This window comes from Triticum aestivum, chromosome 7B, assembly GCF_018294505.1.
Source record: "Triticum aestivum cultivar Chinese Spring chromosome 7B, IWGSC CS RefSeq v2.1, whole genome shotgun sequence".
NCBI lineage: Eukaryota > Viridiplantae > Streptophyta > Magnoliopsida > Poales > Poaceae > Triticum > Triticum aestivum.
In genome coordinates, this window is record NC_057813.1 from 758,708,864 (window position 1) to 758,723,096 (window position 14,233).

The 14,233-nt window shown below is 45.0% G+C and overlaps 1 pseudogene; it reads right to left on the reverse strand.

Moving 5' to 3' along the window:
* Positions 1 to 348: 348 nt before the first annotated feature.
* Positions 349 to 13,226, reverse strand: LOC123162800 (uncharacterized; annotated as a pseudogene).
* Positions 13,227 to 14,233: the final 1,007 nt, after the last annotated feature.

The window sequence follows — 14,233 nt, forward strand, 5'->3', positions numbered from 1 at the left end:
TATGGATACAGAGATGACTCAAGCAAGGAAAAAAAGCCTATGCTAACGGAAACCGTTATTAATCCAGTCAGGCTATACATGAGTCTGTCCTTATGATGCTTCTTGAAGTGATGGGCCAGCATGGCCACAGTTTTTTCTCCCACGGTCTGACAAAAAGGTTTTGCTCCCAAGGATCAATGGACTAAATCTCAAACATTTCGCTATCCAATATATTCAAGCCAACCGGAGTGATGACCAATGTCTCGTACATTTTGCTGAGAGCCCAAAGATATGAAGGACAGAAAATGGGAGATGCAAAAAAGTTTTGTCCCGATACATTGTCCTTATAAATTGTAAAAAGAGTACATGTGGATGGAATGTGCATAATTCAGTGAGCAACGAATGTTCATCTTTAGTATCGTCATCTTTCCTTGCACCTCTGCCCACACTTGCTGTTTACCATCAGTCGTGTTTGACAAAGATGCAAATCAGAAACTAGCCCCAAGCTTTCCTTTCAGCTTCATGTATATTCATCCAATAACATCAGATGTCAAATTTAAATTTTAAAAAGAAAAACATCAGGTGTAACCCTGGCAATAATAGGTCCTCCCTCTACTCCCTCAGTAAAGAAATATAAGAGCATTTAGATCACTACACACCGTGAAGTGATCTAGACGCTCTTATATTTCTTTACAGAGGGAGTACTGAATTAACTTTTGCACCACAGACAATACTCCATTACATCACCAAGCGACAACTCATGCACGTAGGCATCTCAGACACGCAGAAGGGGTAGGTGGAGCTGACTGTTGGGTCTCCTCTAGCTTCAGGACAACTCTTCTCCTCCCCTCTGGTAGGTCGTCAACTTTCTGCTGCAAGTGTTGCTTGACTGCTTCGCTGTAGGAACCCTTGAGCCACACTTCTTTGAGATTCCATAACTTCTCTAGCCTAGAGACCTCCAAAGACGCCTCACTACTAGAGCACTGAAATACCAGAACCTCTGCGTATTCCGCTGTCCAAATTCCAAAAACTAGCACCAACTTGTATCTGCCGCAGTTTATCTTGAGGACTTTGGCGGCTTCGTACAAATCCCCACTCCAGCCTCGGTTGTCCTCTAGACCATAACAAAGCTCACCATCTTGAATCGGCATGATACAAAGGTGACGAAACGCACCTGCACATGAAACTTCCATTAGGTTGTCTATATCCTCTTGCGTTGATATTGTCAACTCAAGATCATCGACACGAGCCTTTGTGATATTGCCAAGCTGTTTCATCCAAACTGGCGACACATGTACATTTCCTCCATACAGCTTGAGGCTCTTCAGTGTCTTTGGGGGCTTGGAGATGTCACTCAGACAACACAAATCCTGTTTCCCCTTGTGCACATGATCGAGTCGCACCGACAAGGATTCGAGATGGCCTAGGCACGATATTGTTGAACACAAATCCTGCCAGTTTTTTCGATTGATGCCGGACACCCCGAGCTTGCGCAACTGGGACAGCTTCTTCATCTCCATGAGGATATTCTTCCCAATCGTTCCACTAACATTCACAACGCCAAGAGAATGCAAGGCCGTTAGAATCCCAATACCTGCAGCAGGAACCTTTACACCAATGCCATTATTATTATCAAGTCCTTGGCGTCCACGATGTTCCTTCTTCATCTTAGACAACCAGTTGCAAGAATAGGATAACATCAAGTTGTGTGCCCTGCTCCTCCATGGCGCTATTGTAGTTGATGTCTGGTCCACATCTGCTGCTTCAAGCTGGTTTATGCTCGTGCCATGGCCATCTACTGCTGCTGCTTCTTGTTGGCTTCCACTCATGTCATCATCATCTACTGCTGGTGTTGCTGCTTCCGGTTGGCATGTGCTCGTGACATCTGCTATTGGTGTTGCTAAAGATGTGACCGTGTCATTGTCATCTTCTGTTGATGTCAAGCTGTCTTCTGATGATGACATATAATACTCATCTGATGATGTTGATATAGAATCGTCCTCTTCTTCTGCTGGTACGCCTGGGTTATCCATTGGTTCATGAGCGACGTCTAGTCTGCCAGCACGAATGTATTGTAGCTTATGAAGCTTGATGATAGCCGGTGGCAACTTAACAATACAGGTGTTTCTGACATCTAGAGTCTGTAACTGCCTCAATCTACCCAATGAATCTGGGAGACGGGTAATCTCTTTGCATCCTCGTAGTGACAGAAACTTTAGACGAGGTAGTAGCTTCCCTATTTTCTCGAGGTCACCATCTATTACATCTAATGTGTCTTCTAGATCCAGCACCCTAAGCAGCCTCATGTTTATATCTATGGAAATGAAAAAGGATCTCCACTCCCCAAACACTGTCAATGACCTTAGTCGTGACAAGTCCATGCTCTTAAATACAATCTCATCTCTGTCCCAACTGCTCCTTATGGCGAGGTGTTGTCCTACTTGTTTGAAATTGGCACTAGAATAACCCTCCAGTTCAAACACAAGGTTATCTTCCATTGGTCGTGAGATGATGTATCCATGAAAGAAACCGTTGACTTGGCACAAGCCATCAACCTTGCCCTTTGATGCATAAACGCTTCGTCTCGAGCACCTGGGTGGCTTGCTTGGTGGTTCTTGGATTATGCTCAGATTGACCAGCTCGGAAGAACAATATTTCCCCGTCCTCCTTCGTGCTAATTCCAATATTTTCCCTAGAGTAGCCCTCAGCGATCCACCGCCTCAGCAATCTTTTTCGCCTAATATTGTAGTCTGCAGAGAAGACTGAGAGATAGAAGACACATGGTTTGAGTGCATCTGAGAGAGCATCAAAGTAAGCCTGCATCCAACTAAATAGACCCCTTAAACTTAGGTATCTTGAGTCCGTCTCCAGTCTGTCCATGAAGTGATTGTTTAAGTTCTTCAACAAAGGTATACGTTTGTGCCCCTTGGATGCGCGGCATCGTTCACCTATAGCAACTATTAATTTGGGGAGTCTTCCACACTTGGCCATGGTAAGTTTTGAAATTTTAGTCTCCTTTGGAGTCAACGACTTTCCGCCAAAAGCTACCTAAGATCAATAATCTGATTAAATTCAATATGATGAACAAAAATTTAATCTGGAAATGATACTGACTAGATTAGATCAAACTAAACATAGAAATCAAAATAAAGCCATCACCGAATGAACTTCAAAATGACAACCACAACGGCGATGACAACAACAATAACTCATGGTTCTGGCAAGTGGATAGCTAACTTTCTTACAATCCTATCCATGCCTAGTTGTTTGATGATATTACAGTCCTTCAGCTCTATCTTTATAGATTCCTCCAATGTCAAGCTTTGTCTACCCTGGCTTCTCTTGACAGAGGGTACAAAATGATAAAAAATTAGTTAATTGCTAAAGGCGAGACCTGGCCCTGATGGATTTTCTTATGGAACTTTATTAGGTCTTTCACAGTTGTCATCAATAAAAATTCGATGACTCTATTCCATGAGTTCCTTACTTGACAAATTTAACTGAAAATAACGCTTCTTCTAATGTTCAATTAGATGCTAGTCTCATACAATAGGGCCGACCCATTTGTCTGTTGACGTTCAGTCATTTGTCCATTGAATGCCAGTTTTAAGATACTCACTATGTGACAAAGAACACATATATAGTGGTGTGCCTCATGTGGTTCGTCTCACTTAAACAGTTTTTGTGCAAGAAAGATGCATCCCTTGAGGTGGTGGGAAAATCATGCTTGGTTTAGATCGGAGAGATAATGAGGCAATCCTCAAAACTGATCTAAACAAATTACAAGAAAGTCAAATAACTCTTTCTGATTTACACAATGCCTGATTCACCATTCAGTCACACCACAATACTGAATACTGGTGCTGGAGGAGATGTTGAAAGGTAGATGGGCTTTACAGACATACAACAATAATTTCTGGAAAATCTCAGAGGACCATGTGTGGTGTCATGACATGGGTTGAAGTTTAATCCCATAAAATAACTCTCTTCAACACCACGTTGAAGCACCTACGCGGCCGCCTGCCATGCCTCGTCCTTGAACCTCTGGCTACTCCACCCCAGTGACAACATGCACGGTTGTATGGGAGAGTAGGCATCCAAATCTCCAGCCTTTGCGATCCCCCATAGACAGAACGATGCGGCTACTCGCATCCGGCTTTCTACTTCGACTACTGCCTTGACTTGTCCTCGTGTTTTTCATATGGATTGAATAAATAAAAAATAATTAATATAGTCAACAAGAGCGTCCAAACTTGGGGTGTAGCGTGACGTAGAGCTGGCGAAAAAAGTTCGAATACGCTTAAAGAGGGACTACCTGCTTCTGGTGAACCAATGTGTCATATATGGCCAGTGCATGACAAGGGGCGCTGACGGCCACCGAAACCTCAAGTACTTTGAAGAAACGGAAATTTAATTTCAATTCTAATGAAGTGGCCAAGTTACCACTCCTTCAGGAAATGTATAAAAGGCCTCTTATTTCAAGTCTAACTTTGAGTGATCCTCCGTAGCCCTGCCATCCAAGTGTTGCTATTGTGTGCATCAAGCACGGTGGTCCTCTTCTTGGTATACAAAGGGAAGAGATCAGGAACCAAATCCTTGGGAGCTTGTCCTTCTAACCAATCATTGTGCCAGAAGGAAGTCAACCGACCATTCCCAATTGTTATAGCGGTAGAATCACTAGAAGGAGCAGTGTCCACTTGGTCGACTAGCCACAATGGGTAGTAACATAGACTTGTAACATGCATATATATGTTACCAGTCTATGTTACTACCTCTATATATAATGGGGTGTAACATATGTATGGTAACATGCAACACTTCATTTATTAGGCTACAGACACATCTTGCCTTGATATGTGTGATGTTTCTCATACTACTAGTAACTAGCTATGTTACCACTTTCGTCTCTTTCTTCATTTATTGCTTACCACATCATCTATTTTATCTAGATATGTGTGACGTTACTACCTATGTTACTCCCATTGTGGATAGTCTTAAGGAATTGTAGAACCACTCCATGGCCTGAGATCTCACTAGTAGAAAACGCGCCTTTAGTCTCGGTTCCAGAGGGCCTTTAGTCCCAGTTCTGGAACCAGGACTAAAGGGTCGGGACTAAAGCCCAAAACCATTAGTCTCGGTTAACTTATGAACCGGGACTAAAGGAGCTCCACGTGGCCGTTGTCTGGAGCTCCAACTTTAGAGCAACTCCAGCCCTTGAGCCCATTAGGAAGCATTTTTTTCGCCGCTTGGGGGGGGGGGGGCTGCCGGCGGAAATTTTGGCCTGGGGATGAAAAAGTTTCCAGCCGTGTCCACCCCAAGCCGTGCCCAGGCCGCACCCGCCGCAGGCCACGGCCGGCCCGGCCTCGCTGCCGAGCTTGAGCAGCATGAGCCCCGAGCTCCACCAAGGTGGACGCCACGGCGGCGGTGGCCCCCGTGCCCGCGCCGTCCCCGCGCAGCGGCGGCGGCAGCGAGGGCGCGAGCACGAACTGGCGGAGTAGAGGAGGGCGCGAGTGCAAGGCGTCGAGCGCAAGCCGGCAGGGGAGGCGGCTGGGGCGGGGGCGTGCGTGAGCCGGCGGAGGAGGCAGGGCGGAGGAGGCGGGAAGGCGAGGAAGAGGAGCGGGGCGGAGGAGGAAGGTTCCCGTAGTACAGTTTGGTGGCGCTGCTCCCGGTGTCGGTGCTTCCATCTCCACCGGCTCAGACGGGACCAGCGGCATTGAACCGGTGTGCGTGCGGACGGGACGACGATGCGTGCGCCGAGCGGGGGAACACGAACGCGGCGTGGTCGGCCTGGAACATGAGGCGCAGCGCCGCCGCCATGCGAGCTGCGGAGAGGTAGGAGTGCGCCATGGCGCGCGGCCGCGCGGTGCTACAAGGAGGGAGACACAAAGCTCGGGGTGATGTGGAGCGGCACAGGGCCAACCAGCGGGGGACGGCGGAAGAGGGGTGGAGGAGGCGGGGCGGGGTGGAAGAGGTGGGGCGGAGGAGGCGGAGAGAGAGAGATTCCTTTTTCATGCACATGCACTGGTGGGCCTAGCAGGAAAAGGAGGGGAGAGATAGAGAGGAGAGAGGCTGACCGGTGGGGTTTTGCCATGCAAAAATTAACGCCGGCGGTCCCAAGTGCACCCCGATGGGCTGGGTTTTGCCTGAGGTTGCCGGGGCTATTTTTGCCCAAATCCGGCGCAAAACAACGTCTTGAGGGTGTGGTTGGGGCCTTTTTTTGCACCAGTGCTAAAAAAGGTGCTTGGGGGGCTTGCCCCGGACTTGAACACCCTTCCCATTTCCAGCTGGAGGAATGGGTGTAGTAGTGAGGGTGTCCTTGGAGGATATGGAAATCAGGGAGATAGGTGCAGGTGGCAAGAGGGAGAAGAGGAGGAGATGATGCTACATGAGTGGTCTATACCGATCTCCCCGCTGAGACAATGGCGGCTTGAGATGTCCCTACACGATGAGTCAAAGTGTGGTTGGGGGCAGCTGCGAGCGAGAGCTCTGCTCTCGCTAGCGCTCTCCAACTATCACTCTTTCCTCTTTTGCCATTGCAAGCTCTAAAGAAGGATATTTTCCATCGCGCAAGTGAGTTGCAGAAAACATCGACATTGAAGGATAGAGTTGCAGAAACCGCAATTGTACAGTTTTATGCTAAAAACCACTAATTATGAGCCTATTTTTTTGCAAAAAACACTAGTTGTCGACTTTGGCCCTTCTAATGATGATTATGACATGTGGAGCCCGCTTTTGTCGACGTGGCATAACGGTTCGAACTAAACGACGTTAGATGATTTTTTTTTGCCAAAAACTCCTTCATTGATAAACAAATAGCCAGCTCCCCGCGGGTCAAATAGATAAAAAGGCCGCAGCCGTGGCCTCCACTGCTCCGGGATGTGCCTGCGCCGCCGCCGTGGCCACCATTGCTCCGGGATGCGCCCGTCGCCGCTGCCCCTCCCCTCTCCTCACCGGGCCGCCACCCCTCCCCTCCCGGCTGCCGCCGTCGCGCCGGATCCGGCTACATCTGGCCGCCGCCGTGGCCTCCACTGCTCCGGGACGCGCCTGCCTGGGAGGCCCGCAAGGCGCGGCTCCAGCTCCGACCTCCTCTCCATCCCATTGCTCTGGCAGACGCCTCCTCCCGTTGCTCTGGCCGCCGCCGCCCGTTGCTCTGGCCGTCGCCTCGTCCCGCAGCTCGTCCGCGGCGGAAGAAGGCAGGGTGGAGCGACGCCGGCAGGGAAGATGGAGGCTTGGGATGCTTGCCACCTGCGCCGAGGTCCGCGACGGCTATGCCGCTGGTGAGTACTGTCAACGGCCATGCCGCAAGATGAGTGCTGCGAGATGGGCGAGCTGGGGCTGATTGCATTTCTCTATTATGAACGAAGGGTGTCTGTGCAAAATACAAGGGGCTGTTCTGTAAATTTGGAACTGACTACCGTCTAACGCCATCTGTGCTGAATCGTTACGCCACGTCAGCAAATTTGGGTCCCACCTGTCATAATCAACATCAAATGGATCAAAGCCGTCAACTAGTGTTTTTTGCAAAAAATTAGGCTCAGAATTAGTGTTTTTTGGCACAAAACTGTAGAAGTGTGATTTCTGGAACCCTAGCCTTCAATGTCGATGTTTTTCGCAATTCACTCCCCTCCCTAGGATGTGCATTTCTCCAGCTATCTTGCCTCCCACACATGTAAACATTAAATGGTTAAAGCTTACGTAATAGCTAATCTACTTAGGTGGCCTTAAAGGAGTAATAGCTAGCCCATTATACTAGCTAGCGTTAATTACTCAAGGACTGCTGGTTACTACCTTATTAGTCATACTCTTAGGTGGAAAATTGATTCATGGTCATATGCTATTTGCGGCTCTGTGGACTAACATTAATTCACGATGCAGTAGACCAAAGTTGCACGGAGGGGGATTTCTTTTCCAACGTAACCCATCCCAAAATAAATGTTTACATTATTTCAAAGATGCATAGTTATTGGTCTTGTTTAAGAGATCTACTGGAGCTTAAAAATTTAGATGGTTCATAAATCAGACTTTCCATCCAAAATGTATAAACATTTTAAAATTTGGAAAGCAAGGTATACACTCATAGGTATTCTGGAGGAGAAAGATTTGTGGTTGGTGGCAGACCCGGTTAACAATCTCAAACCTTGATATATGAAAAAAAAAACAAGTACTACTACATTTGAATGCAAAAAATGGTACATTAGCATGCATGGCTAGCTAGGAAGGCAAGACTGCGTCAAAGCATGTGAATGTATACAAGGAAAATGGTCAACTCAGTGAAACGGATTTCAATGTATAGCACTACGTATGTAGAAAATACAGAATTAAATTAACGAGAGCTACAAGCTTCAGACTAGAACAAATGAACATACCTTTCTAAAGAGATAAAGTGCTGCTCCAGGCTCTAGACCCTTGGCGTTAACCACCCGGTATGCATGTTCTACACAATGTGTGGCGATGTTTTCTTCATGCGCAATGACAATAATGATGCCTTCAATGGTCGCAGGCAACAGGGCATCTCTTATCAAGTCCCACACATGTGTAGAGAGTAGACCATCAATAATAACGAAGCACTTCTTACGTAGAAACTTGCGACATTGCATAATTGGATCTAGAGTGCCATCAATCAAGCCAACTGTCACAGTTTCCTTCGCTTTAAGGTCATCAGAATGAAAATCCAAAAGTAAGTGCCAACAGAATTCCGTCAAATTGAATGGATTTGGCACGTCAACCCAGCTGAAAGATGTAAAGCTTTCACTATCAACCCTACGCCCCACGCCACCCAAACCAATTTGTTCTATACCCAGCAATATTTTATAGTAGACGCTTCTCACAATAACTGATTTCCCAACACCGGCAATTCCCCATACAGATATCAAACCAACATGAGTCGATAAATGATCCATAAGCTCACCAGCCGCTTTATCTTGACGGCCAACAAGTTCAAATGTGCTGTTCCAGTGAGCTGCCTCTTTCCTCCGACTGGAAAAAAAGCAAGATGCATCGCGTTCATTTCCAGAGTATCCACAACCCTGCAAGTTAAGATGCGTAACTGTTAATGTAACTAAAATGAAAAGGTGAGGGAGTATAATAGTATATATACAGTAATGTGCTACCTTTCTCAATGGACGGAGTGCATCTACAGCTTCTGCACCTTTAATGTTGAACACTTGAGCTCTGTGATATGCACAATGTGTGGCGACACTTTCTTCATTTGTAATAATAACGATGGCACTTTTATTATTCTCTAATGGCAACAGAGTGTCTCTTATCAAGTTCCAGTCATGTGTGGAGCACAAACCATTAATAATAACTAAGCATCTATGTCGATTCATGAATTCACGACACCCTTGAGTTGGGTCATCCCCTTTCATCATACCAAATGCGGCCTTTTCCTTGGCGTCAAGATCATCAGAATGAAAATCCAAAAGTAATCTCCAAGAGAATTCCTTCAAATGAAAGGGATATGACACATTGACCCAGCTGAACTTTGTATATTTCAGGAAAATTCTTCCACGATTTTCACCACCGATTATGTAACCAGGTCCATGGTTCATAGTCAGCATTTGGATGTAGTAAATACATCTAACGAGAGGAATTTTCCCAGCACCAGCAGCCCCCCATAAAGAGATCAATCCAGGGCATTCCAAAGCTGATTTAACGTCCCAAACCAGACAATCCGAACGCACAACATGGCCAAATTTATTCATCCATATGCCAGCCTCTTCTGTTCTGTTGGAGAAAAGTTGACCCCTGTAAGAAGCCTCTTTGCCTCCAATTGCATAGTGTTGACAACTCTGCAATGGATAAAATTGTTGAACAAACCAATTAGGTCAAGAGTTGCTTTGTTGAATTATCATTATGGGACGCAATGCATACTTTTATCAACAGAAACAAACCATGCATACCTTTACCGAGTGACAAAGAATCATGTCGGCTTCCAAATCTTTAATGTTGATTGCACGATCTTGCTTGTCAGCACAATATCTGGCAATAGACTCATCTTTTGCAACGACAAGGATACATCCTCTAATATTCTGGGGTAAAACTATAGATTTTATTTGGTCCCAGTCACCCGCCGACTCCAGACCATTAATAATGGTAAGACATTTGTCTTCATGCAGAAACCTGCGACACTGTTGAGTTACACCTTGGTCTCCCATCCTATCCACTACCGAAATTTCCTTGGCTCCAAAGTCATCAGAGTAGAAACTCAAAAGAAGGCGTCTGGAGAAGCACTCCAAATTGAACGGTTTGGGTACATCGACCCAGCTTTGTATTTTAAATTCTACTCCATCAACATCAAAGCCTTTCGACTTATTTGTTATGCTGGAGTACACGTCATCAACAAGAGTTGATTTTTTATGTCGAGTTCCCCACACACAGATAACACCACCACATCTTAACTGCCAACTAATTTCACTCATATCACCACGACGCCCAGGAACCTGCATATATGCAACCAATTACAACTGCTAAATCGCACCGCAACCATTCAGTCAACATTCTACAACATTGGAAGATATTATGTGCACGAATGTTTGGGTTTTGCATGTGTGAAAAAGATATAACTACAAATAAGCCCGGACTTAGTACACATGATTCTATTTGCATCCATGAAACTATTTAAGGAAAAAATATGCATTTCTTTCTACAGTATTGGCTTGGCTCACATTTCCACTCACACTACTTTGGGCTCCCTTTACCGCCCAGACCATGACACTTCAAGTTATTGACGTGACAGGATCACAACTCAAATTTTAGATATAAATCTGAGAATATTCATACATGTAGCTTGTGGTGTTAAGTACATACTTCTGAAGATGCTTTGAAATGAAAGAATTTATGACTTGTGATGTGAAGAAACAAAGATACTTGTTTAGACATTTAAGATGTCATATTTTGAAACAGAAATTAACATGTCTATGCTCCATCCGCAAATGCACATGTATGAATGTTTTCAGTTATGTTCTTTTTGCTTCAAGTTGTTATTGTTGTTTGATATACCAGTGAGCAGCCAAATATTTTATTTCTACTAGAGGAAAATTAGCCAAATCAATGGTTCAGGTAAAATAAGTTGAATTTTATTTTTATTAATAAAAATACTTTAAAATTGTGAGATGAATATCTGGAATCTTTAACGGCTTCATATTAAATACAGTTCTATACATATTGCCATACTAACTACACATACATCGATAAATGCCAGTATGGCCGCGACATTTATCGAGTAAAGCATTTTTCATCATATGTTATCTTTTGCATCTTTGGAATCGAATATGCAGTTTAGATATTCACATACATCTAATGAACCCGTATATTAAATATCATTGCTATGTGAAACATTTTATCTAGAATATTCTTAAGTTCTTCCTAGCTTACTTGTTCAAATGTTATTAATGTTTTTCTTCAATTCAGTAGCGGCTGCAAAAGCTTCTAAGGCATATCAGCACAAGATTATTTTTTTAAACACACATCAAAGGAAGACTGGAGAAACTGAGCCAAACCAGATCACATGGCCGTGAGCCTCACACGCTAGTAAGTAATGAAACTAATCAAACTATATGTAGATCGAGAGTATGTAGATGTATGTCATGGTTAAACTCATCAGAAGATGGATGCATGAGTAGAAATAGGTGGATGGTTGAATTCTCAATGGAACTATATATATATTATACTCCCTCCGTCCCATAATATAAGAGCGTTTTTTATAGTACACTAGTGTAAAAAATGCACTTATATTATGGGACGGAGGGAGTAAGTTTTAAAACATGAATTTTACCAGGTATGTGAAAACTAGCATCCAGAAAAGAAAAGAAAAAACTTGATACAACCTTAGTTGAAAACTGCAACACTTTTTTTTGGATCAGAGGGATTAACTTTTCAACAATTAATCAGATCAAATATACCTTAATACTATTTTTCATGGAAGCATTTGATTTTATTCCGGTCATAGGTACATACCTTATTGAAAAAAGCACAAAGTGATTGACCATGAGAGAATTGTCTAAGCTCTGATACTTGGTACGGCTTCCTTGTGCAGGAAAGCGCAAGCCCCAGGTGTTCCGTCAACACGAGAATCCGGCTGCCCTTGTTAGTGTATGGTAGATACATCTTGATGACATCCCACTCTGCTACAGTGCGTACATCTTCCAGGATGACGAGATACCTACGATCTGTAAACTTGGCTTTGATGTCAGAAGTGGAGGATGCCATAGAGCGGACTAGGTTGGTAGCCCGTGCGATCCAGCTCCGATTGTCGCTCCGTGCTTGTGCCACCATCTCTGCACACCATTCGAGCTCTTGTGGTGTTGTTGACTTGTTGATGTTGTGGTTTGGTTGGTGGGAGGAGGTGGCGTAGAACTGAGTGAGCAGGCTCTTGAGGAAATCTTCGGGGTCAAAAGGACACTTGATCTTTGCCCACGCACGGACATTGAACTCTTGCTGGATTTGTGGGTCATTGTACGCCTCCTTGATAACGTGAGTTGCCCCCAAGTGAGCAGATGGTGTACTTCCCCATAGTGAAATGACTTGAAGATCGCTACCTTCACGGTTGATAATCTCCTTGAGCTCACCGGTGCCACCTCGCTTCTTCCCAGCGGCCTCCCACACATCACATAGGATGTGGAACGCTGATGATACACCGAGGTAGGCACTGTCTGGCATAAGCGCCTCCGTTGGAGAGGAGACAATAGTAGCTGCAGAATTGGAGCTGGAGTCGGAGTGGTTGATGAGGTTGTAGCGGGTGTTCCTCTGGCTTACATCCTCCACCCTGGTCTTGAGTTGTTGTATTTCGGTGACTGCCACATCCAATGGCAACGGCGGAGCCGTCCAGATGCAGGACGGCACAAGGCGCCACCACCAGGTGGACTTGTTATCGAGGCTGACCACGAGCTCAACACAGTCCTCCACGTCGAAGGCAAGGTCGCGGACCTGCCTCACCCATGTCCTCACGACTTCATTCTTGTTGCGCTCCGAGTTGGCGGCGTTAAGGAAGGACCGCATCATCTGGAATTCACCGGTGATGAACACCAGGTCATTCTGGACGCGCACCTTGAGCTTCGCCTCCTCCTCGATTGCCGACTTGACTCTGCTGACTGCCCCCTCCACCGCCGTCTTGGTTAGCCCAAGGGCAAACTCCGCCATACTCTCCTAAATGTGGGTTTGCCTGGTTGCTTCTGTGTTACAACTACTTTTGTGGTGTGGTGTGGTGTGGTGTGCTAGGATGGATGGAGCTGGCTAGCAACTGATGATGCTTGGTGTCAAGTCTCGATGATATATGAAGCGGTGAGCCCTATTCCTGTATTGTGTCTATTCAAAAGGAGTTGGGAGTTGACAAGGCAACTGGAGGTACCCCGGCCGGCTGGCTTTTCTGCACCAATACATCGATGGACTACATCCTTGCCGGTTCAGCGAATCTGATCCTGCACCACGCAAGTTTGATTCATTAATTGGTTCATGCATGTGATTGTACAGTAGCTAGTCAGATCTGACAGGCATGGTTAAACTATACTTTTTCTTTTTCGAGGGATGGTTAAACAATACTACTTGGGTAAATTTGTGATGAGAAGAGTTTGGCATCGATCCAAATCCTAATTAAGAAACCGATTCATCTGATTCGCTGGACGATTCAGTCTTAGTCCACAGTAACCAAACGCGGAGCACCAATCGAGTTAGCTAAACCATGGCTTTCCATGGATAGAACTTGCAAGCCAGTGGTAAATTCTCGATGAAGTCCCTGTATAGAGATTTCATACAGCAGGACGTGAAAGTTGATAATAACAAGATGATTTGAAAAATAAAGATACCGCTCCAAAATAAAATCTTCACATGGTATCTTCCTACAGGAGTCATTCTTATCAAAAATAACCTTGAAATAGAAATTGACATGAAAGCACACAATGTGTTTTTTGTCATGATGAGACAATAAAATACTTAATTTTTAATGCAAATTAATTGGTTCGTTCTATATGGTCCGCCATCCAAGTAGCTTTTGGCTTCTATCCTCCACGTAGTGTTGCTAACATATTTAGCAACTGGTTAGATGAGATTGATCAAAAGTTTAGAATTCTTCTCAGGATGGGAGCGCTAGCCATTATTTGGTCGTTTTGGCTATGTACAAATGATAAAGTCTTTAACGACAAAAAATCTTCTCTTCTGCAGCTTATCTACAGATGTACTGGTACACTTCGTTTATGGTCATCTCTACAACGTGTGGAGGATCTAGACCTATTTACGGAGATGTGTACATGATTGGAGG